Genomic DNA, 24941 nt, shown 5'->3' on the forward strand with positions numbered 1-24941 from the left:
TCCCCTCCCCGCCCCCCCCCCCCCCCCCCAAAAAAAAAAAAAAAAAAAAAAGCTTAAAACTCCTTAAAAATAATGATGGAGTGGGCTACAGATGGTAACTAACTAGCACTGCTTCATTAGCATGACAACTTTCTTTACCTTGGCTTTGCCAGGTTCTGGGAAACATTACTCCTAGTTCCTTCCAGTGTTACAGACTACGGGTATGGGTTGAAGTGACTCAGATGTCTGTGGTTGGTGGAAAATGCTAATTTCTGAGAACTTTTCAGAAATACTTGTGATGGTTCCTTGTCATCTTTCAAATAGATCTATTGTTTTTCCTGTTTTCCAGAATGATTTGTTATAGTTGGCTTCTAAAATGAGAGGTTAATTTATTATTTTGATTCAGAGCATTCATTTAAGGTACTGTTTTTTATCATCTGAAATAACACAGTTTGTTTTGGGAATATTGCCAAGCTTTTACCTCAGTGGCAGAGAAGTGACTTCACAACTTCTACAGGTTTGCATGCTTTGTCCATAGCAGATTACAGGATAACAGAGAACTGTCTTTTCTCTAAAACTTATGTATTTTATATTCACTGGGTAGAATGCTTTAAATATAGGTATCAGTTAAAATGCTTAGAAAGTTACCAGTTGGTGATTCTAGTGCGATGGGAGAGATCAAACAGACTTCAGAGGAAAAGTTCAGAGCCTGACAAGGAGGAGACTGCTCTTAGTTAGCACATGTGCAGAATATTGGACGGTTTGGGTACTTCACTGAAAAAAATAACATAAAAATGCACTTTCAATAGCCATGAAGGGTTTCAAGAAGCTTACAGTTATGTGTTTAATGAGGATTGCTGAGGATGTTTTATTTCAGATGGATTCCAAGACTGTAATACTAATGTACATTTTGCAATAGGAACAATTAACTGCCTGTAATAACTTTGTGGGAGACTTTCAAAGACATATGAATGCCTTTCTTTTAAGAATTAAGGGGTCATATTAAGGACACAACATTAACAGCTCTTACAATAAACAGAATTGTGCAACTGTGGAGCTCAGGGCTTCTTGAAGTAGGAAGGAGATGTTACGTTGTGAGATGTCACATGCAGTCCTGCTGCACACAGGTGAGCAGCAAGGGGGATTAGATTTCATTTGCAAGGGTACACCTAGGAAGGCAACTCTCTTTTCTCTCAGGCTTCAGGCTACTGTGCTTATGGACACATTTCAGTACAGTTATGTAATTTAAAAAATAAAATTTGAGATGGGAGGATACCCAAATTTCTCTCACGATGCTGTAAGAATGCCAATCATATGCAAAATGCAATCAGGTCATAGTTCTGCAGTTTGTGTTTTGGGTTATTGCATGCAAGAGTGTAAAGGTTACCTGATTGTGTGTGAGCAAATTGTGACAAGAAATAGGAGTTTCAGTGCACTTACAGAGGAGGAGAATCATCCTAAAGAAGGGCCCTTTATGCTTTGCTTTTTTTAAACTACTCTAGGTATAAGTATTCAGTTTGTATAATATTAATGTAGAGGGCCTATTTTAGGTAGTCATACCTCTTTTATCAAGGTAATGGAAGTTTGTTTATGTTTTGCAGTCAATTTCACATCACTTCAAGTCTGTCATGAAACTGGGTTTATTCTTGAAAGTGTTTTTTAGCAGGTGATTGTAGAAATCAAAGAGAAAGTCAATGGACCAAGTTGTGCAGTTCTCATTGTGATAGCCTGTTGCCGTGGCTTAGTTTGATTTTTGGAACCTGCACGTAAACATTGACTTGGCTATAATTCTGCATGCAAGCTCTTGGGCTGCCAAAATGCTTCTGGCCTCTAAAAACTGTAGTTCCGTACTTTTTTTTTCTTCTTTCTTCCCAAGAGTTCCTGTGTTAGAAAAAGGAGGATTTAGGGATTTGGGGATTCCAGCTTTTGACTCATCTTTATGCCTATGATACTGTTACTCTAAATGGAAGAAGACAGAGTAGGAAAGACCCTCAGCTTTTCACTGGTCTCCTTCAGAACTGTCAAAAAAAAAAAAAATAACACCTGTGCCAAGTCTGCTTCTACACTTGCTGATGCTTTGTTCTGAGGCATGCAGTCATGGAGTTAAGCTTGTACAAGTCAATATTGACTTCCTTAAAGCCCTGGTGTTGGTTTTCTTGGTGACAAATTCTGTGAGCAGCCACATTGTGTTACCCTCTGAGGTTTTGTGCAAGCAGCTTGCTTCGGATGTTGCTGTATATTCTTGGAGGCAGCCTGGGCACCCTGTCCAGAGGTTCACTCTCTTTAGGATTTTTCTGGGCTACCAGAAGAAGCAATGATTCAAACCATATAATATTCCTGTTGGGTGTTTTGGATGTCTCTATGCTTTGGGATATATGAAGTAATAGCGTGACATCAATTTTTCCATCTTCGTAATAACACATCATTAGACTTGGAAAACTATTGATGCTGGAGTTCTGGACTGCTGTCTTTTGAAGCACTACCAATAATGCTGCAAGCCATGTGAAAATCTTTATTTGGAATTTCTGATTAACTAGGAGCATCTTTCTTGAAAGGTGTTGTAAATGAGAGCTGCATTTGTGTGACAATACATTAGTGCAAAGCTTTGAACCAAAAGAGTGAACAAACACAGTTCAAGAAAAGGCTCAATGATTTCAGCAGTCAGAGGTACATGGTAAGGCTGGTCTGTATGAGAGGGAGCATCCTAGGCCTATCAGACGTATATGGGAGAAATCCAGAATATAATGGTAAATACAGGTAGGACCTAATAAAATCTAGCTGGAGAACATAGAGCTGTCTGATGTAGTATTGTTACTAACAGATAAAGGGGAAGTGAGGGGAGTAGAGGGTCATCTGCTGTGTCTGACAGCAAAGGTGTCCTGGAGATTGGGATGGCAGAGTCAAGGGAGCAGAGCAAAAAATAACCAAAAAGCCTATTTAATAGCTGTAGTCCCTTAGGTCCATGCTGGCTTATTTTGCAAAAGGAGGTAGGATGATGTGTCTCTCCTTGTGTCTTTTTGGGACAGTTTTCACCTGCAACATCTTTGGACTTATTTTTGGACTTTCTAATCTTTGAGTTAAAAAAGGGAAAGGAAGGGGTATTACTGCTTCCATCTCGATGCAGATTTTATCTGAAAAAGTCCAGTCCTTAAGAGTCCATACCATGAAATATAACAATTTCAGTTGCATGCTCAGGTGTATGTAAACAGTAAATAGCTTTACTCTCTTGTGAGCTGTACCATGAGATCTACTACCTATTAGTTTGTAGCCAGTGGAATCAAAATACTTGATAGGAACTGACCTGGAGAAGAAAAATGTTTGTGTGCAGCCTATTCCAAACTAATAAACAGATTTGAGTTCATTCTCTTAAGGCATTTCTTTGTATTTAATTTGGTTTTTAATCTTGCTATACTTCATTCTTACGTATGCAACATGTAAAGGAGAGGATAAGTGGATTCATCTCTTGGATGGTATGCTGGGATTGTAGGTGAAAGTGCAATACAATGTCACTCATCACAAACACTTCTACACATTGTGGCTTGGCCAGAGTAAAATGTTTTTGTCAGTAAATGAAGTCTTATTTGTTTGTTATCCTCATCTAGAAAGATGTTATTTTTGCCCTTACATACACATGATTTAATTTCCTTTTTTTTCTTTTTGATATATACTGGAAATTGCTTTTTAATGCTGGTATTTTCTATGATTGTTTTGAACAAAATTGTCATAAGGAAATGTGTCTTTTATTTCTGTCTTGTAAGAACAATATGACTCCTGTGCCCCCTTTTTAAAATGTATAACATAGTGGGAAGCCATTTCTCTTTGACTGTCAGCGTAGAGCAAGACAGCATTAGGGTATGTTTCAGAGCATACAAAGGGCCATAACGTTATTCAAGGAACAGATTTGTTTCTAAAACAGCTGCTTCTTTGCACACTGTTATTAACTGGTAATAAAATTTTACCACTGTACCTTGTGTTCCACAGTGGTTATTGCAGTGGTTGCCGTTTTACATGTTAAGTTCAAAGAAGCATAGAAAAACTGTGATTGATAAAAGAGCAAATGGAAAGGGAATGTGTCTGTTTCATTCTGCTGATTTGATTTTTCTAAGAAATCTCTCCACTAGTGACAGGTAAATCCCCAAATTCATTTACTTATTTTGTCTTCAGCTACTTCATTTAAAGCTAATCACGTTTGAATTTCGTTTTTCGTTCTGTTTGGTCCCTCTGAAGGAACTTGTGTACAAATATTACGCTGGCAGTTTCAATCTTGACCCTTTGTAATATGATGCAAGAGAATACTTTTTTTAAACAAACAAACAAAAAAACTTACAATCAAAATTACCTTTGTTTTACAGTTTCCACATTGATAATTCAAATGTTAAATGAAAACGTGCTTGTTTTAATTGTTTTTTTTTTGACTTTGTTTAAAAAAAAAAGTCAGTATATAGTCTCCACTTGCATCCTACTGCTGAAAGGAAAAGAAAGGTACAACAACATCTGTGAGAATGTAAGATTCTGAAATCTTCTGGGGCTTGAGAAGGTGAATGTAATGAAGTCTAGAATATTTTGTGAGGTTTTCTTAACTGTTGTTAGGTTTTGGAAGTGAAAATAGTTCTTTCCCTTCTATTTTTGTGCAACTTCTCTTCTGTGGAGGAAGGAATTAAGGAATGTCCTACATACTTTTATGGTAAGTATTCCAGTTTTCTAAAGACAAAGATGTTGGATAAAATTTGGCTCAGCATCTGAAGTTCTAGCTGCTTTATTTGATCATAGATTCAGATTTCTTGAAAATCACATGGTAGTTAACAAATGCTTCTCTGTGAAGTTCCAGCTGTCAGATTCCTACAATTTTCTTATCTTTATTTATAAACTAGGGCTATTTGTGCATGAGCCGTCCATGGCATGAGATTTCTATAATTGCATTACATTGAGATTTAGTATGTACATTTTTAAAGTTAAATACATGAATAAAAAAAATCCTTCAAGCCAAATCTACATGTATAGTATTCTAAATGCTCTTTTGTAGAAATTTAAAACATGTATTTAGTAGATCTTAAAATTTTTCTTTTATAAGCTGTAAATGCATAAATAGATGTGCTGGGTGCTGAGGCAAAGTACTGCTAGCGTTTTAGGACTGTTATCAGGTTGAAAACAGCTATTAATTCCAGCCCCTCTTGTCTGCTAAAGTTATTCCATGTATGTGTTATACAGAGTTTTCTATGTATTCATCCATTTATCTCTGTCTCTGGGCATGATAACAGCTATTCACACCCTGGCATTTTAATTAGTTGGGGGGAGCATGGGGAGGACAACAAACAAACACATTTGTCTATCAGTTACCTCAATTTCAGCAATGCAGTCATATTGAGATGCATAATTTGTGTTAGTGCTATCTATGTCAGAATTCAGAAAGGATTGTAATCCCAATGTTATACATGCAGAAACAGGATAAGGAGGAAAATGCACTATCCATGTTTATGGGGGCAGTAATAAAATTAGATGATCACTTCTCCATGAAGCAATTTTTGAGTGAAAAATATCAGTGTCTGGTCTTGTTTCTGTTCTCCTGAAAGTTACTAAATGATTTAAGTTGCCCTTGGAGCACTTTTTATGTGACACTAGCTCATCTCTTGGCATTACATCCAACTGTTTCTTGGGGAAAATCAAGACCTAAGCTATGACTAAACTGGATCCCTCTGGCAGCAGTTCAGATAAGTCTTGTGGTTCAGCTGGTAGACTATGATCAGTGTCGGATATTAAAGGGGAAATTATTTTGGTCTTAAGGTTTGTGTTTCGGTGTACAGATTTGTATGCCATGAAAAGTACTGGTCTTTAAAATCTGAAGGTAAACTTTGGACTGAGGTGTGTTCTGTAAAACCATATATTTATAGTGGAGGCTGGGAGGACAAGACAGAGTGGGCATAAATTGAAATAGGAGCAGTTTTGACTGCTTATGAGGAAAGCCAAGCATCGATTGGACTAGGCTGCCCACAGGTGGCATACGCCGTCTACCATTGGAGTTTCTCAAACACTGACTGAATAAAACCCTGAACAACCTGATCTGATCTCATAGCTGACCCTGCTGTGAGATGGAAGCTGGGCCACAGGACCTCCAGAGGTCCTTTACAACCTGACTCAGTCTGTGATTCCGTGAAGTGGAAATCCCATCTTGCCCGAGTGCACGTAGCCAGACGCAGAGCATCAGCATGCAGCTCTTCACTTTGAAATTCTGCATTTTTTTGGACTCATATAATTCTAACTGGGATATATTCTTGTCCTTAATATTTTGTAGATGTGACTATCTGGGCATACACTTAAGGGGAATCTATCCAGTCCCTGGGGAACACAAGTTTCAAGTCAAGCGTGTGAAGTTCAGACCGTTGATAAGTGAGTCTTTCTGGGCCTTCAGCACGGCTACGAATTTCATATCAAAGGCTGAAAAAACACTGGAACAGATTGGTCTATGGGTTTCTCAGTCTCCGAACCCTTTGACCTGACAAAATCTGTACAAGGATTGCTGGAAGCCCTTAGGTGTTTGTTAGTGTACAGGAGGTGTTTTCCCAGAGAACGCTTACCTGTTAAAAGACTTGCTTGGTAAATCTTCCAACCTACACTCTAAATTTTCAATTTAAACCACTGGAGATGGAAAAATTTCATCATCTTTTTTACCACCTCAGTAAAGCTTTTTACCTTTGAGAAGTTCCTCAGTCAGAGGAATGCTTGTCTGATTATTTTACAATTTGCATCATGGATACTGTTTTCATTACGTAGTATGACTTTTATGACATCGATATTATTTCATTAGTACTAAAATCTGTACCTGTGGATTTTGGATAAATATATCACAGTCCATGATCGCACATGCAATAATTTACAGAATATGTCAAGGATTGATATGAGCAAGCTTTCAAATAGCATAGTCACGTGGAGCTTGATCTTTCAAAGTACTCCTGAGTGAAGTTGTACTTGTGTATGCGGGTGTACTTGAAGCAAGAAGACATGAAAATACAATGACAAGCCAGTGGGAATGACATGATTAAATAAAAAATACTGAACAGGTGTTAACTTTTTCATAAGCTCAGTCCCTGAGTTGGTAAATATGAAGGTCTAAAGCATCTCAGAAATTTTGAAACACAGCTTCCCCTCCTGTACTCCTCATCCTTACAAAACCAGCACAGTTTTTAATAATGTAATGTGAAGAAAGTAAATGCTTCTGCATTAGAAACTAATATCAAATTTACCACATAAAGAGGACCTTTAAATTATAAGGAACTTTTGACGTGAGGTACCTTTCTTAGCCATTATAGGCAGCTGTATCATTTGCTCACTTACATGTTTGTTTTTTTTCTTTTGAAGACTACCCTTTTTCATTTCCTTTCATGTAAGAAAGATCTTACTCTTGCTTTATGCTAACACACATTTAACAAACAGCATTGATGTATTTCTGTTGAATACGTGTAGCATCTCTTTTCAGACACTGTAAAGAGATTTTTGTTTGTTTGTATTTGTTAATCCAGAAACCCCATATGTGCACAGCTGTGACCTTTGAAACTGTTCTTGGATCATAATCTTGAGAGTCACAGGAAGTTCTTGCAAATGGTAGGCTCTGTACTGTTCTGGAAAAATAATGAAGGATAAAAGCAATGGAAAAGTGACAATAGAGTCATATGAAAAAGTTTCATGTTTTTTAATGTCAGTTTTTACTCCATTCTGTTTTTAGACTAAAGTTCTGGTTTCCTAGGAAAACTAATTCAAAACTTTAGTGGGCTGTCACCCCAAATCTGGTATCTGTCCTTCCTCTCACTCCATAATGATTTTGATTCCTTACAGTCATTTCTTTTGAGTTTATTCTGATCTCAGTGGTAGTGCTGACAAAATGTAAAAGACCATGCTTCAGTGAGGCAGAGAGTTATTAGCTAGAAATAAATTCAATCAGGAAAAATGAGATCAAACCCTACACCCTTTATGAAAGTTATGTCTGATACTCTTCTGCCCCATAGAAAGGCTATTCATAGTTTGCTGCCTTGTTGTTTCTTCTCTTATTTTTATAGAATTTCTATCCTGTCTCAGGAAAATGTCATTGTCAGCTACTACCTGCAGCACTTTTGTGTGCCTACATAACCTTGGGACCTGGAAGTATTTATAGCTCACAGCCAGATTCCCTTTGCTTCCATTTGTATGTGAACAATTTCCATTTGTATATTTGTCTGTTGTAGCCTATTATATTTTTCATTTCAGTATTTGATGTGGTAAAAACTGAACAGTAAAGACCACCAAAACCAAATAGTTACACTCTGTTCCTGTATGTCCTATGGTTTCCCAAGGAACTTAAAAAGTCTGGATAATAAGGGAACTCTGCTAAAAGAGTTGCATACCTAATTTTTAAAGAGTGCTTCAGTGCTTTCTGTTTGTATAGTCCTTGGAATATACACATAGAAATGCTTTTATTATAAAGCTATTGAAGTTAAATAAGGGCCATAACAGAAATGTGTGTTTTTTTTGTTTTGTTTTGTTTTGTAAATGCTTGACTGTCTTGGGCCTATAGTTGAGATCTGCCAAATTAAGAAACTCAGACTACTTCTAATTATTAAGTGAGTTCATATTCAGATTCAAATTGTTTGGTTTTGTTAAGCGCCTTATTCTCTGATTGTAGTTGGGATGTTAGACCAGTTAGGTCAAATGAGGACACTGATTTTTCTAATCTTGCAGTGTGGTCTGGTAAAGAATGGCTTGAGTCACCTATTTTGTTAATTAATCTTCCTATGATAAAGTTTAAATTCTTTTTTTTTTTTTTTTTTTTTTTTTGTATGAGGACCCAACTAAAACACCTTCAAACCATCTGGATTTTTTTTTTATAATTATAGAAAATGAGATAACATAAACCATAATTTCATTTAGAACAAATTAAATAGATGTAATGCGACTTGAAATTTTGAGCTTCAGACATGTGAGTATCTGGAACACTTCTGTAATAAAACCAGAAGTGGCCAGAAACAGTAACTACTTTAAGGATGGAATTTCATTTATTTTAGAAGGAAATGTGATTCATTTACCTACTGTTCATAACTATTACAGTCATATAAGGAAAATGGCTGAAATGAAAAACTCACCACCCTGAAGGAGAGGAGGAGCAGAAAAATGGAAGTAGTGAAAGGAAAGCTAGATACATGTATATGCCAGGTAGATTCATGTGTCAACCTTGTTTATTCAGGATTAATAGAACAATAGGATATTAAGTTTTCTCTGGCTAAGAAAGCTTGAGGAGTTAGTATGTTTATTTCTTTTAAATAAAAGACTTTTGGTGGAGCAAATGCATGCTTTGGGATGCAGTCAGTTCAACTGTGCAAGCAGCTGGTAACATACTTATTACCTATACCCAAAAGAGATTGTAGGTGAGGTGCGCTGTGCGTTTTATTGCATTTGTTTTACAGTTAGTTTCAAGGTAGCAAGAGAAATCAAGCCTGTATGCACACATCAGGAATATCAACAGCAGTTATGACACAAAGAGAGCTTTACAAGCTTGCAATCTTTGTTTACTACTGTCCCAAAGTATATAATAACAGGCTAAAGATTTTTGAGGCAGATCGGAAATTGTGCATCGTGGATTCACTACTTTGGAAAAAGAATTCCTTTTTGTTTTGGAAATATTGCTGTTTTCTGAGGTTTTCCTATCCTACTATTTATGATACCACCTCAAGTATTCAGGAAAGGAATGAAGAAGTTAGAGAACAGGCAGAACCTTGCTGACAGTGTGCTGCCTGTGTGCTACCCACCATAGTACAGCAGCTGATCAAACATGCACATGGTGAGGAAGTGTGGGAGACAGTTTCTTCATCTGAGGAGGAAGGAGTTAATTCCAGATCGTAACCCTGTGCCTAGTTGTATGGGCTGTTCAGCTTGTATATTAGTGTTGCTAATTCATATGATGGTCTTGTGATTTTTGGAAATAGATACTGAATTTTACAGTATTTTCTTAGTACAGTAAAGTGCCTTCAAATTCCATTTCAGGTATGCAATTATCAAACAGAACAGAAGCATGTGGGTTCTTCGTGTGGCACATAAGGAACTTCTAAAGCAGTAATATATTAAAGAGCTTTTCACTTATGTATTCCCTAAGTGTTGGCACAGTGGGAAAAGGTACGTATTCTAGAGTTTTTGTAGTCTGTGTGCTGCTTTTAAGATGGCATTTTCTGTAAGTTGTGCGGTGGAATAAGAGTTCTTATAAGTCCTCCCAATCAAAGGTCATTGTAACTCATATATCTTCTGGTCTTACTTGGACTTCCAATCTGTAGTGGACAGCACTGTTCCTGTTCACCAGAAGTAGAAATCAGAAATTCTGCCATGTAACATGAACAACATGTAAGAACTATGCAGTCAGTGAACTGGAAACATCAGCTATTGATGCAATTATAGGGTACGATCAATGTGGAACAGCTTCATGTGAACAGAAAGATAGAACTGTAAACCCCCAGATAACTACAACTATGAGCGTATCAGATTTAGTACTGCAAGTAATATCATCAGAACTTGTTCGCTTTACCTTCTAGTAAAGCTGTAAATGACCTTGTCATTATTTGCCCCTGAGCAGAAGGTAGGTAGCGTTATTACCTTGAGAATTTCTTTTTTTTCTACATATTCTACTACAGCATTCTGATGACTTTGAGCAAATAAAAATGTTAATTTGGTTCAGAATCTCCTAATGAATTCTTCACCACCACCTCCCTTTGAAGTGCTTGTTTTTCTTTGAGACATTCCAGTCCTTGAACTTTGAAAAGGGTAGGATACACTTCAACAGACAAGTAGTAGTGAAATACTGTTTTGATCCACTGGATGCTAAGGTCAGAGGTTATTCAGTTGAGCCTCTCATAAATTGTTTTACTTCTGTTTAGTTTAGTTGTTATAATTCTTTTCTTAGAATGATTGGATACCACTGTTAATATGAGTCTGAGATACAGAACATACGAATTACCAGTTTGCCACTGGCAAACCAACTTGATGTACTGTAAAGTACGATACTCCATTTTGATATAAGTAGTAGATATCAACTTTTCCTCCGCTGTTGAGGATCAACAAAGGTCTCTTGATTTTGACTGGGATTGATCAAAGGCTATGGAAAAATGCCTTGCCTGAGATCTTATCTCCATAGTCTTTTTCCAATGATGGCTATAGAAGAACACTGTTAATCTTGAAGTTCCTTGAGAGAGGACAGTGGCTATAACTCTGTGTGGTTTTGGGGTGAAATTTTAGAAATAGATCAGGGTGTGCTTGCCATGGTGTAACGTATTTGTCTCAGAATATGGATGACAGTGTCCAAAACTTAAACAAGATTTCAGAAAATCCTTCTGCTTGTTTTCAAACTCTGTTAGAAGGTGACAGGGTGAGAGTAATGGGTTGAAGCTGAGGAGGAGAGATTATATTAAATGTCAGAAATCAACCTCTATGCTGTTTTGGAGTAGTTTCCCAAGGGAATTGTAGGATGCTTCCTATCTTTGAAGCTGTGTTTAAAATGAGACAGGGCTAGAAAACATAGTACAGTACAGTATGTAAGTAATGCATCCTGCCATAGGCAAGAGAAGGAAAATGGGCCTGTTTGGTGCTTTCCAAACCTGATTTCTGAGGCTATAAAATGAATTAAATAACTTTTGGGGAATAAAAGTGCTCTAATTTAAAGCATGTTCTGCATCCATTCACAGAATAGATTTCCAAGTTTTCTTCTTCTCCCTTGTAATTAGTCTACTCAGGCATTATTTAAAAGCCAAATGTCATTAAACTTTCTTATAATGTCACTTGGCAGATTATCTAGCTGATGAAGTTTATCTGTGGCAAATTTGATCTCTAGTTATCAGATGACGTGGAAAAAAAAAAACAACTCAGACATTCCTCTTATTTACATTCTCAATTGAGTCAGGGGTAGCTGCTGCTGACAGGACTCTGGCTCACATGAATAAGTGGTCTGGTGTGTTGTGGCAAATCCCCTCTGCCTGTTTGAAAGGTCTAGATGCTTCTATACTCTTTCTGTGCTTGTGTTTTTGCACTTGCATAAACCCTTGGTTATTTTCCTGTAGCTTTGTGCCTGCACCCAGCTTACAACTTTGGATAGGTTTGAGATTCTTTGGAATTGCTGTGTTACTTAAAAAACTTGGAACCATGGCTTAAAATACCATGTACGTATCCTCTCAAATGGTCTGAACGTAGCTTTCTGTGTTAGGTGGCTCAGACATTACTGGTGGGGATCCTGTCTGTTTTGTGCAGACCTTAAAGATACCAAGCAAATCCACAGCACTTTACCACCCTCTTCTCATACCTTGGCTTGTCTACTGGCTTTCTATTAATTTGCTGTCCTTTACCTCGAGGGCAGATGTATTTTGGAGTATATCCTGTTTGTAAAGGTCACGCACAGGTCTTCATGCAAATCTAAAATGTTATTTGCACTTCATGCTCTTATTAGACTTCCTAATTACATGAGGCAATCAGAATGCTTGGAGACAGAGGCTTTAATCAATACTTCTCTAAGCAATAAAAATGCATTGCATGACATGTATTGAAAATAAATAGTAAAGGTTAGCTGGTTAAATTCAGCATCAATAAAATTAATTTATCTGAAACAAGACTGCAATCAGTAGATGGCTAACAGTTTGCTAAAATGTGCATGCAAATTCATAGTAGAATTAAAAGCAAGCATAGTCTGGGTGCCGATTGAGCTGAGCTTCCTGTTATTCTCCTTGCTTTTACTTTAGCCTTTTTTTCATAGTTTGTCCAGATGTTCTGTTTAGCGAAGTGAGTGTGAATGCAGTTGTAGCTCAGTGGTTGCATGCAATCAACCTTGAGTTCTTATCTGCTTTCTAAACAACTAAACCAGAGCGGTTTTGTGAATAGACAAGGGCTTTACAGTGATATATATATATATATATTTTAATATTCGCAATGAATTAATTGCCCAGCAATATGTGGTGGCTCTTTTTTTTTTGTTGTTGTTGTTGTTGTTTTTTTTTTTTCTTTTTATATCTCCCATGGACATGGAATAACAGAATAACAGCTGTGTTGATGGAACGAATACACCTAACACTCCAGCGCAGTGTGTTTCTCTACTGGGAGGAAGGCCAATTCACTTGGAAAAAAGCAGTTGTGAACATTCTACCTTACATTTGACTTTAAAAAATCCACCCTCTTTTCTGGTATGTCTGTTTTCTCTTCCCCTTTTGCTCTCACTGTGTGAGTCAGCCTTCTGACTCTTGCACACCAACGTCACAGCCCACTCCGCACAGAATGCTTGATGCTGATGATGAGCAGGGGACAGCAGGACAGAAAAATAGAGGACAGGGGTGGCAGACTGCCACATGTGTATCTTGCTGTAGTATATTCCCTTGTCTTAATTGTGATCGCTTACAATATAAAATGAAGCCAGGTTTCTGAGCACAGGGTGTTTGGTTTTGTTTTTTTCTTGCAAGGTAGTATTTTTTGTCAGCTCAGATGACTCTTACAGAGAATAAACTACCTTCTGTGTGTGAAGTGGGTGTCCCTCATACACTAAAATTTTCATGTTACTTGCAGAAAAACAAGAATTAATGTTAGTGCCAAGGACTGAGACTATAAAAATGTATTGGCTTTTGTTGTGACATGAGATATAAATATATATTGTGTTATGTGGTAATGATACCTGGCTGTGTATCACAGAATATAAAATAGTAAGGATGTGGGTGTAATTAATGCATGTAATACCTATTTCTTAACTTACTGCACATATTATGGCTCTTGTCAAGTATGTATGTTGTCCAACATTTTGACCTTAATGAGCATATTTTAAACTTCTAATTTGAATTAATTCATGATCCAGAGACATCTGTAGCTTCTGCTGACACAGGTAGCAGCTGAAGATGCCGAGAAGTGATTTGACTTTTCAGTCAAATCACTTCTTTTTTTTTTTTTAATTGCTAAAGTTAAGCCTGCAAGAGGGAACGCTTGTGTTCTCTGTAGCCAATATAAAGTATTGAAACCAGTTTTAATAGCTTTAGTGTACTAAACGATATGATGCCATATGGCATTCTTGAAATCAGTCGTTTTAGTTTTGTATTTTTGCCTTAGGCCATAGAGGCTGGAACGTATTATTTTCTAAATCAAAAAAGTGTACCATCTCTTTTATTATATTACAAAAGCTTCCCCTGGCATATCTGAAAACATGATTAAATGTCTTCAAAAGAGGAATTTAATTTCCTGGGTTATTGACACTGTAAATTCTTGATGTTCTTTGAGTCCAGAGCCTCCAGATACCATTCCTGGACTGCAGGCTTTTTTTCCTCAGTCCAGCTGATCTTTTCTTAATATGAGGATAATACTATTAAACATTATTCAAGCAAAATCCTATGAACTTAATACTATTACGATTTGATACGTTTTTGTTACATAGTTTTTGATGCCACTGTTTGAAGGCTCAGGCATTTCAATTTCTTTCTGAGCTCTCCGGTTTCTTTATGAACCCGTGCTGTGATACTGAATAGATGAAAGACTCAACTTATTTCAATAAAGAAAGTAAAATTAAAAGTAAATAAATGTTAAAAATGAAAAAAAAAATAAAGAAAATACATTGGAGCTTCATTGAAGAATTCTCTTAATATACTTTAATGTAGAATTCCCTATTATATTGCATTTGATGACATTTTGTTTTGAAACATTTTTTGGTGACTTTCCAGGGAAAAAAAATCTTTCTGGCAAGATTATTTGGAGAAATGATTTGGAAAGATGCCGAAATATTAACATGTTTATTCAGTGTTGCTTCCTTGCTCAGCAACTAGCTGAAGACCTTTTTTTTTTTTTTGGTCAGCTAAGTGGTGAATAGAAACTTTAGTTGTTCTGAGGATCAGAATCCTTGAATATTGCTTTACAATCACCAAATGTTCTGAGATCTGTATTTTGGATGAAAATAGATTCTGTTGAGACTGATATTAAAACTAACCTTGGCCTTGAGGAAGGATTGTGGTAGCTGAGAGATAATCGACTATTCTTTATGAGTACTTTTAACATATGATGGTATTTGCGAATACTGGATATTTTTTACAGTATAAATCTTTACAAGAAAATGACAAAAATCCCAAATCAAATCAAATCAGATTATTTTCTCATGAATGATGTGGGGATGGTATAAGGACCTTTTCTGAGGTCTTTATTTCCAGTTCAGGATCAGGATTTGGGACAACCGGCCATGAATTCTGAGTAACATCTGTGAAATACATTTTTCTCATTTGAAGTTCTAGTGAGCCAACACCAATGCTATTTGCAATATCATCGAGAAATGGGAATCTGCATAGCTATCAGTTGTGATGGAAACACCTTTAGAATTACAGCAAATGTTTTAGAAAAGACCTTTGAAACTTTTTAATACCTTTAAAAAATATCCCTTATCTCTTACTTGCTTACTTGCCAAATAGTGGAAGCGGGTTCTATAACCTTCTTTAAATCTGTCACTAAATTAGTATTTTCAGAAACAATTCTGAATCAAGTTGTTCATTTTTACATCACTGTGGCATAGAATATGGACCATTAAAGTTGATGGGAACATTGGTGACACAGTTGTTCCTGGCTTGACTAACGCACAAAGTAGTCTAATGCATTTGTCAAGAGAACACAGTGTTACTGACTTAGTAATGAGTTCAGAAACCCTCACTTAAAAGAGGGTTAAAGGTAAACACCTGTTGTTACTGGAGATGTTTTGATAAAAGTGTTGCATAAATGCTGAACACTACTGTGAACCTGGAGATGCTTGCTGGCTGTGCTAAAGTTAGTTCTTCAGCCTGAGATAAAGAATGAGTCCTGGTGTTTGAGGTCAGTTTAAGCTCTGGGAGCTTATCAAGTGCTTTGAGCCTGTCCAGACTGCCTTTTTGAAAACCAATGCCAATGTAAGGCCTTAATGGACTAACCAGTAACCTGTTTGTGTGGGTAGGTACATCAGAAATATCAGAAGAAATTCTCAGTTTTATTAAACTTATATACTAGCAAGTCTTTCCCTTTGAGTCATGCCATTTGATTACAGATTATATAAGCGTTAGAAAGATCTCTTAAAATTAGTTGAAAGCAGAAAGTACCTCGATTGTTACTCTAGGACAGTTGCAAATAGTACCTTTTTTTTTTTTTTTTTTTTTTTTGCATACTATACTTCCTGTCCATTGCATACAATTTAACTTGGTCATTGAGGAACCTATTCAAGTTGTGAAGTTGTGGAGGAAAACTTCTGAAGTGATGAACTACTCACTGTGAACAATTCTAGCAAAATTAGAGGCTTCAGGGAGTAATCTATATCTCTTTCAGCTAAGTAAGCTAGTTCTCATATCTCTATAGCCAAGCCATTGGAAATGTTTTCAGTGGATTTATTTATTTATTTTTGTGGGAGATATTTAGGAAATCTACTTGAATCCTCACTTACTACTGTCCCAATTTGTCCAAGCAGAGCATGGATTTCAGAGTTTTTTGTGGTTGCCCAGATTTTTGTGTCTCAGTTCTCTCTAATCATTCCCTTTGTAAGCAGATACAGATAACAAAAGTTTGGGATCTGTACTTCTGGTCACTGCAGCCAGTGGATATCAGCTGGGAAAGAGAAAGGTAGAATAGATCTGGCTGTGTGATGACTTTTCCTACCATAAAGCAGAAAGTAGTAAGTACAAATAGTAACTGGGTAGAGAAAATGAAAAATGGGTGAACCTAATAAGTTATGGGATTGTATCGTATGTGAACCAGGTAACTTGATGATGGATTTAAAGAAGGAGAAAATATTTTTATGCATAAATATAAGCATTAGATTGTAGTGAGAATGAAAAGACATCGTAATGCAAAACTACAGAACAAAAGCACAATGTTAGAAAGCTCACACAGTTGCAGGATTGTAAGTAATCAGAAGCATTAATATTGACAGAAATTGGAATGTCTTTCTATTCGTTGTGCCAAATACTTCATGTCTGAATCTAGTTCATTCCTGAGAGAAAGCACATATATGAAGGGTTTAATTAGAAGCAAATATGACAAGAAGTTGGCACTTGACAAGTTGGTATGATTACAAAAATGATTTAGTTAATGGGACGGGGAAGGGAACTACATCAACCCATTTTGGATCAACCTGAGGAGGACTGTGAAACACAACAGCAATGATATTACACCCTCCTCCCCTTCACTTAAGGGATTGTTTTGTCTTAAGGGAGTAGTTCATTCCTGCAAGTAAAAAGCTTTTTTACTATGCTGTGTGCAGTATTGTAATTGAGTTGTAAGTTAAACCTGAAAGCTAACAAATGTACAGCGTAGGAATAGTAAAATTGCACGATGAACTGTCTCAACAATGTTTTGGGAAATATTTCTCTTTTTTTTTTTGTTTTGTTTTGTTTGGTTATTTGGCTGTTAGCAACTAGAGAATAATCTTATGTTGAAAACAATAAACTTCCTTGATGTTTTCTTTTCTGTAATAAAGGATATTTGTGGTATATCTTTAGTTTTTATGAGCTTTTCTTTAGCAAATATGAGCTTGAAATGAGGAAAAAAGAGCGGAAAAATGAGATGCTAAAATGTGTACTGATGTTTTCATAAGCAGTCTTTATGCGTTTCAGAAGGTAGGTATTCTAGGAGAGTCATCTGCTCTTCTGTGTCCAAATAGCAGCCCTGCACTGCTCAGATCAACGTGGACTGACTCAGACACTCAGACATCAGCTCTCATAAAAAGCCTGCTGTTGCTTCTTGAAGAGGGGTTAATGCAGACTGAGACTCTTTTCTGGAAAGGGAGACTTACAGGCAGGGCTGTGAAGAATGCAATATATTATGAAGTCATGGAGAAGCTCTGAGAATCACTTTCTGTCAAAACTGTTCTGGCTTTTCTGGGATATAAGAATAACTTTTGTTGTGCCTGTGTGATAGAAGTGAAATGAAAGAATCTTAATTTATTTCTGCCATTCTGGCGGTGCAAAGAATAAATCTGCAGCTGATTTATGCCTGAATTTCCTAATGGTATATTCCAAGTTTAAGGAAATCATGATTCTGTTGTTTCAATTTAACCTGAAAAAGAGTCTTTTTTTTTAAGTTGCATTGTAATCTGTAGTTTACGTACCTGGTTGAAAAGAGAAGAATGACTGTTCAATAAAATAATATTTTGCTTTCAAAATGTATTGAACCTTTTAGACTTGGTTGTGGCAAATGATGGTTACTAGTGTTATCACAATAGCAAATGACACTGCAAGATTTCTTTTTAGGCATACATTTATCATAAAACTATATAGTAAATTTCACAGCCACATACTTCGATGAAATTGAGTTGGCCTCAAGCACAGAAAGACCAAGCATTCTTAGTTTCCTTGTAAAGACAAACTCAGATAAATAGCATTGACAAAGTAACGATTTTTTTCCCTTCTGCAATATGGGATGATACCATGTGCTGAAGTTTAATAAATACTTTGATTAAAACCAGCCTGGACATTTCAGTCATACTCCTTCTAGGTAACTATTACTGCATTTTTATTCTCACAGCTAAGTTATTGGAATTAAATACAACACAAGTTTTTGGAAGGAAAAAAAATAGCATTTGCAAGAGATTAAACTTACTATTTTTTTTTCCCAATATAGGTTATTTTTCAAAGTTAGCTAACCTGGAAAAATAAATAGCTGAGCTCAGAAGGAAGAACTACATTGCTTATAGGTATTTGGCAGTTTATTTAAATTTGGCAGTTTATTTAAATTTTTATTTAAATTTTCTAACTTTATTTTTTACAGCGGTTTTTGAAACTGCTACTTCTGTACCTATACAAATGGATAAAATACAAAGGGATGACTATGATAAATCACAATGTCTAAAATGAAGGAAAAGATGACTGGGAAGAGGAAAACCATCTTTTTTCCTTAAATTTTGGCTGTATGTAAAACACACAGTCCTTCTTTAATAGTCAGGATAGTCATGGTTAAACCCTTTTAAAGTCTTCTGAAGCAAGTCCGTCATGGAATGAGATTCATACTAGGGTATGCCTGTCTCCTGCTTGTTATGCTAAAGGTGGACTTGAACTATTTAAGCTGAAGAATAAGCCAAGGGTAACACACAAGATCTTCATTGCATTCTCTCACATTGGATCATACAGCATCAGTAACATGGCAAAACTTGAATCATTCTAAAACTTCTAAATACAGAAAAGTAGCAGTTTTAAAATAAGGTGCCTGAGAAATGAATGAGAAAACAGAATGTTTTAACTAATACTAAACTGAGCATCTGCCTCTGACAAAGGATCAGCTGGTATGGCAAAAACAGTAGACTATGGGCCAAACAAAAGAAACTGTAATCTGACTGTAAATGCACTGAGTAGACAGTTGAGTGTATCCATTTCCATTAGTGGAGCGCGCTTCCCTGAGATATGACTTCCAGAATATATATAACCAAAATTTGTCTAATTTTAAAGACTGGGAACAGGAAATATATCATGGAAAACTACTAAAAAACCCTTCAGAGTAATTAGAAATGTTAGTTTAATTCCAGTAGCATCTCCTATTTCTCTGAAAGAGTATCTAGTCACACATAATAATTAATGCAGCTCTGCAGCTATTTAGAAAAAAAAAAAAAAACAACAAAACAAACTTGTAATGAAACTTTCTTAGATATTATGAGAAAATTAGGTCCAGAATTTTACCTACCGTGTGAAAAAGAATCTATTTTGAAACTTTAGTAGTACGTATACTGAAGGATATTATGTTTTACCTGGTTTAAGGCTCAGTGTTAAGTAGCACGAGAGAGGCTCTTTCACAATCCAAATTAAGAGTTTTAAGTGCCAGTGGTAAAGCAGTGATTAAACAGTATCATGTTTTCTGGCCCATTAAAGGTACTTCATCTCACCCAGTGATCATGAGTCACTTGCGTATTATCCATGCAGTGATGTAAATTACCAAGCTAGAGATCAGAGGAGCCAAAATACTGTAGAAATACCAAAATTAATGGGGTAAGATGCAGTTTAGTCTTGTGAGTTCAGCAAGTCTTAAGTGTACTGGAATATCTGTTGGGTAAAATGGCACACGTGTCTGACAGAGCTAGTGCCACCTTTTTTGCTTGCTTCAAGTTGCAGTGCAGTCACGATGACATCAAACGAGTTCCTAAATTTGACTGCAGTTCCAGTTCTCAGTTGACAGTAGACAGGTTGAGTCCCCTCATCTTTCCATTAAGCCAAATTCTGATTTGAAATTTTGATTTGTAATTTGGAATATCTGAAGTATGGAGCTGTGGACTAAAGTGGAAGCCCATTTCCTTAACCTATAGCTATTTTGTGCTATATGCTATGTAACTTGTGTGGTAGTAGTGCTGCATAGTGTCCTTTTTAGAATCCTTTCTACATTATCTTGTTTCAGCCACCTAAGCAACTTTAAAATTACTTAGCTTTGTCTCAATATGTACGTACATAATTTTCCTCTTCTTTAATTGCAGGAAATGTTGGTGGATGATAGAATATTTTTAATACACTGTGAAGTTCTACGCTAGATTTCACTTGCTTCTAAAGGTTTGAAATAAGTAATTTTTGGTTTTGAAATCAAGGCTCTTGATAATGAAGAATGAGTTAGGTCCTATCTACGTATGGGAGAGGAAAGGGTAAAGGACTGCATGAAACCACATAATTCCATTTCCATGTGCAGGGCTCATCCAGTTGTTGAAAAGCCCTACATGATGACTTTGCAGCTGATAGGACTATATGTCAGATGCCCTAGGAGCAAAGGAATTGACTATATTGTACCAAGGCACCTAGTGCTTTCTGAACAAGTCATTTTATCCAGGGATCAGAATAGTGGCTACTAATTTCTCTAATTTCTGCGGAGAATACTGGAAACCTATAAATAAGGATACAAGTGATACAGCTGTGTCCTATTTTTGCTGTGTTGTGCCACAGTGGAATGCACAATGCTGGCTGAGGCTGCTCTGGATTTGGTTCATCAAGTAATTAGGAAGAAGCAGAAACTTAGTCAAACTCCTTTTCAGAATAAACATTACATGTGAACCTATTAATTAACTTTTATCTGGATTTAATTTTGGTGAGCTAGTTTCTAGAAATTTAGAAGACACCCATAAGACTTATCTGTATTTTAAATATCAGAATACAAGAAAAATCAAATCCTCTGTATTACTGCTTTCTCATTCTCCATTTCTGTGCATCTCAGACACAGTGGGGGTGTATAAAATCGGGCTTCGATACACTGGAGACATTTGGATACTACAGTAATAAAAATTGTTTAAAAATATAAAAACGCAAAGGAAAAAGACAGATCACAATACTGGACAAAACAAACAACAAAAAAGTGGATATTAGGCTTGAATATCTCTGTCACACACAGCAAACACAATGGGACAAAATCTGCAGTAGATCATAGGATAATTCTAGTTTGAAGGGACCTCAGGAGGTTTTTCATCTAACTTCCTGGTCAAAGCTGGCCAGGCCAGGTTGCTCAATTTTTTTTGTCTGGTTGGTTTAAAAACCTCCAGGGATGAAGACTGCACTTTTGGCAAACAGTTCTGATGCTTGACTATTCTCATGGTGATTTTTTTCCCCATGTATTTAGCCAGTGTTTCTCTTGTTTCAGGTCATGCCTGTTGTATACTCCAGCTGTGTATCACTTTGAAGAGCTCAGCTGTATCTTCTTAATGATCTGTTCACAGGTATGATTGATGTCTAAATGATGTGAATAGTTTCACTGAATCAGCAAGGTTAAAATTAAAATTTTAGATGATTCAGTTTGGAGAGCACAATACTGGAGGGAGCACAGAAAGAGAAAAGTTCAAGTACCCAATTTTGAACACATTTATTTGTTTCAAATCCTTAATACTCTCCAAAAGCCATACTTTCCTCATTAGGGATTTATCCTAAAAGCTTTTATCTTCTTAAAAAAAAAAGAGAGAAATAAACCCCCCATATATTAGGACATAAAATTTGTTGAGAAGGCTATTTACTCTAGCAAATAGCATTAGTTTGTAATGGCTGAACTTGTCCTTTGATGGAAATCACATGCCTGGTGACAGGACGAGGGGGAATGGGCTAAAGTTGCGCCAGGGGAGTTTTAGGTTAGATGTTAGGAAGAACTTCTTTACCGAAAGGGTTGTTAGACATTGGAACAGGCTGCCCAGGGAAGTGGTGGAGTCACCATCCCTGGAAGTCTTTAAAAGACGTTTAGATGTAGAGCTTAGGGATATGGTTTAGTGGGGACTGTTAGCGTTAGGTCAGAGGTTGGACTCGATGATCTTGAGGTCTCTTCCAACCTAGAAATTCTGTGATTCTGTGAAATGAAATCTAATGTTCTGTAACAATATCCTATTGTTTTATTAGAAACTTTCAGAGCTTTCAAACTATAAAATCTTAGATTTATTGAAGTGCTAACTCTTTCCTGAAAAGCATGTCTTTCACTCCAGAAAACTAAACTAGCATTTGAAACATGTCTTCTTAAGGAGAGCTAGAGTGGTGAATTTATTGCACTGTGCTATAGCATGACAAGTAAAGTATTCAGAGAAAATACCAGGCTGTTACGTTTTAAAAGCTAGGCTCTATGAATGGCCTTTACAGAATCACAGAATCACAGAATTTCTAGGTTGGAAGAGACCTCAAGATCATCGAGTCCAACCTCTGACCTAACGCTAACAGTCCCCACTAAACCATATCCCTAAGCTCTGCATCTAAACGTCTTTTAAAGACTTCCAGGGATGGTGACTCCACCACTTCCTTGGGCAGCCTGTTCCAGTGTCTAACAACCCTTTCGGTAAAGAAGTTCTTCCTAACATCTAACCTAAAACTCCCCTGGTACAACTTTAGCCCTTTCCCCCTCGTCCTGTCACCAGGCACGTGGGAGAACAGACCAACCCCCACCTCACTACAGCCTCCTTTAAGGTATCTGTAGAGAGCGATAAGGTCGCCCCTGAGCCTCCTCTTCTCCAGGCTGAACAACCCCAGCTCCCTCAGCTGCTCCTCGTAGGACTTGTTCTCCAGGCCCCTCACCAGCTTCGTCGCCCTTCTCTGGACCCGCTCAAGCACCTCGATGTCCTTCTTGTAGAGAGGGGCCCGAAACTGAACACAGTACTCGAGGTGCGGCCTCACCAGAGCCGAGTACAGGGGGACGATCACCTCCCTAGCCCTGCTGGCCACACTGTTTCTGATACAAGCCAGGATGCTGTTGGCCTTCTTGGCCACCTGAGCACACTGCTGGCTCATATTCAGCTGACTGTCCACCATCACTCCCAGGTCCTTCTCTGCCTGGCAGCTCTCCAACCACTCATCTCCCAGCCTGTAGCTCTGTTTGGGGTTATTGCGCCCCAGGTGCAGGACCTGGCATTTGGCCTTGTTGAACTTCATGTAGTTAACCTCAGCCCATTGGTGCAGCCTATCCAGATCATTTCTTAATCGTTAATCTTTCTTAATTGTTAATCTGAGTCATGTTTCTTTCTCAACCCCCATACTTTACAAAATTTCCTCCCACCTCCATATTGACAGTGTCATTAAAGCACTCTCTATATTAAATCCTCTTGCATATGCCGTACTCTGTACCTGACCAGATGCCTTAATGATGCATGATCTGTGTTCTTAAATGAGAAAAGCTGTTCATCATTCCTGAAAAATCATTCTGTTCTTCTTTGATTTATTGTCCTAATGAGATTCAGGCTTTGGCTTGCTTTAATGCTTTATGTATTCCATAAATAGCTTATACACTGAAACAACTCTCATGATAAAATATTTTCAAGTCCTTAAGCAAAGGTGGAGGAAAGAAATCCTCTGTACTAAGCCTTTTGTAAGATCACAGTAGGGGCTTGGGGAAATAATAATAATAACATAAGGACAGCAGCTGATCTTACAGAGCAAGTTCATTAGTACAGAGTAATGTACTCTGTACATAAGTACAGAGTACATTATTACTATGTGAAGGTGCAAGAATCAGTGGAGTAGGAGAAGCAAAGCAACTCATTCAAAAAAATATCTTAGAAAGGAAATTATTTTTTTAAGCCTTCCTTTGTTCATTAAATAAAGTTGGTATAGGTGTTCCCTCTTTGTTTAATGACATTTGCCAAATTGGAAAAGGAATATATGGGTAGCACAGGAGAGTGCAATTGATATCACCATGCCAAGATAACCATTAGTTATCTGAAATTAGAAATTTATGTTATTAGAAATTAGAAATATCTGTTATTAGAAATCTGAAGTGAGATTTTTTAAAAGTGGTTTGAAAACTAACGGAAGTTTTAAATGGATTTTCAAGTGACATGCTGAGCAATAGATGTCACCTAAAGCCTAATATCAGACAGAAAAAAAATCAAAATCTTTTAAGCTCCTTTTTCCCAGCTTTTCTGCAAAGTGAAAACCAAAGATCTGTGATAGAGAAAAGTGAGAAAAACTGGCAATACAATAGAAGGAAATATATGCAATATTCTGTGAGATACTACAGACATAGGAATGGCCACCATGAAAATCAAACAAATCACAAAAAAGCAAAAACCAACAACCCCAAAACAAAACAACCATTTTCTCCAGATTCCTAAAATATTTCATGGTTTGCTTTCTCATAACAGTTTTGCAGACATGTGTAACTTTAAGACATGGTGAGGCTACAAAGTCTTGAGCAACCATGTCTGTAATGATCATTAACATTGAAATTTATTAGTATCCCTGATAAGATTATAAAAATATGGAATTTTGAGTCTAGGCAGCCAATGGTCCAGTAAAAGACTGCATGTAAGGACATGCTTTGATTTGCAACAGTACTCAGTTACTCAGTGGCGGAGGCTGCTTGACCTGTAACAAAAAAATTGTAATCTATATTTAATAAGTGTAAATTGAAACCTAGATTCAGCCTATTCCAAATCTTCTAAAATCTGATTGCTACATTTACTAATGAAGTTTTAATGCTCTACTCATCATATTTCACAAATAGTTATTGAATATTCAGAAGACGAGGTGATCAGAATTACAGTGTTTAATTCATTTTGCCGACAAGTAAATAAA

At 36.8% G+C, this 24941-nt stretch overlaps 1 long non-coding RNA gene across 3 annotated transcripts in view; it reads left to right on the forward strand.

The window, feature by feature from the left end:
• Positions 1-24941, forward strand: part of LOC113840945 (uncharacterized) — a 109032-nt gene that overhangs the window by 23294 nt on the left and 60797 nt on the right. Inside the window, exon 1 of one of the 3 annotated variants that reach the window (XR_011809930.1) lies at positions 21561-21619. The exons of the other annotated variants lie outside the window; for them this stretch is intronic. This is a non-coding gene — a long non-coding RNA (uncharacterized lncRNA). Of the gene's footprint in view, positions 1-21560; positions 21620-24941 lie in introns of those variants that run through there. 3 annotated transcript variants of the gene reach the window in all.

Source organism: Anas platyrhynchos, chromosome 5, assembly GCF_047663525.1.
Source record: "Anas platyrhynchos isolate ZD024472 breed Pekin duck chromosome 5, IASCAAS_PekinDuck_T2T, whole genome shotgun sequence".
Lineage (NCBI taxonomy): Eukaryota > Metazoa > Chordata > Aves > Anseriformes > Anatidae > Anas > Anas platyrhynchos.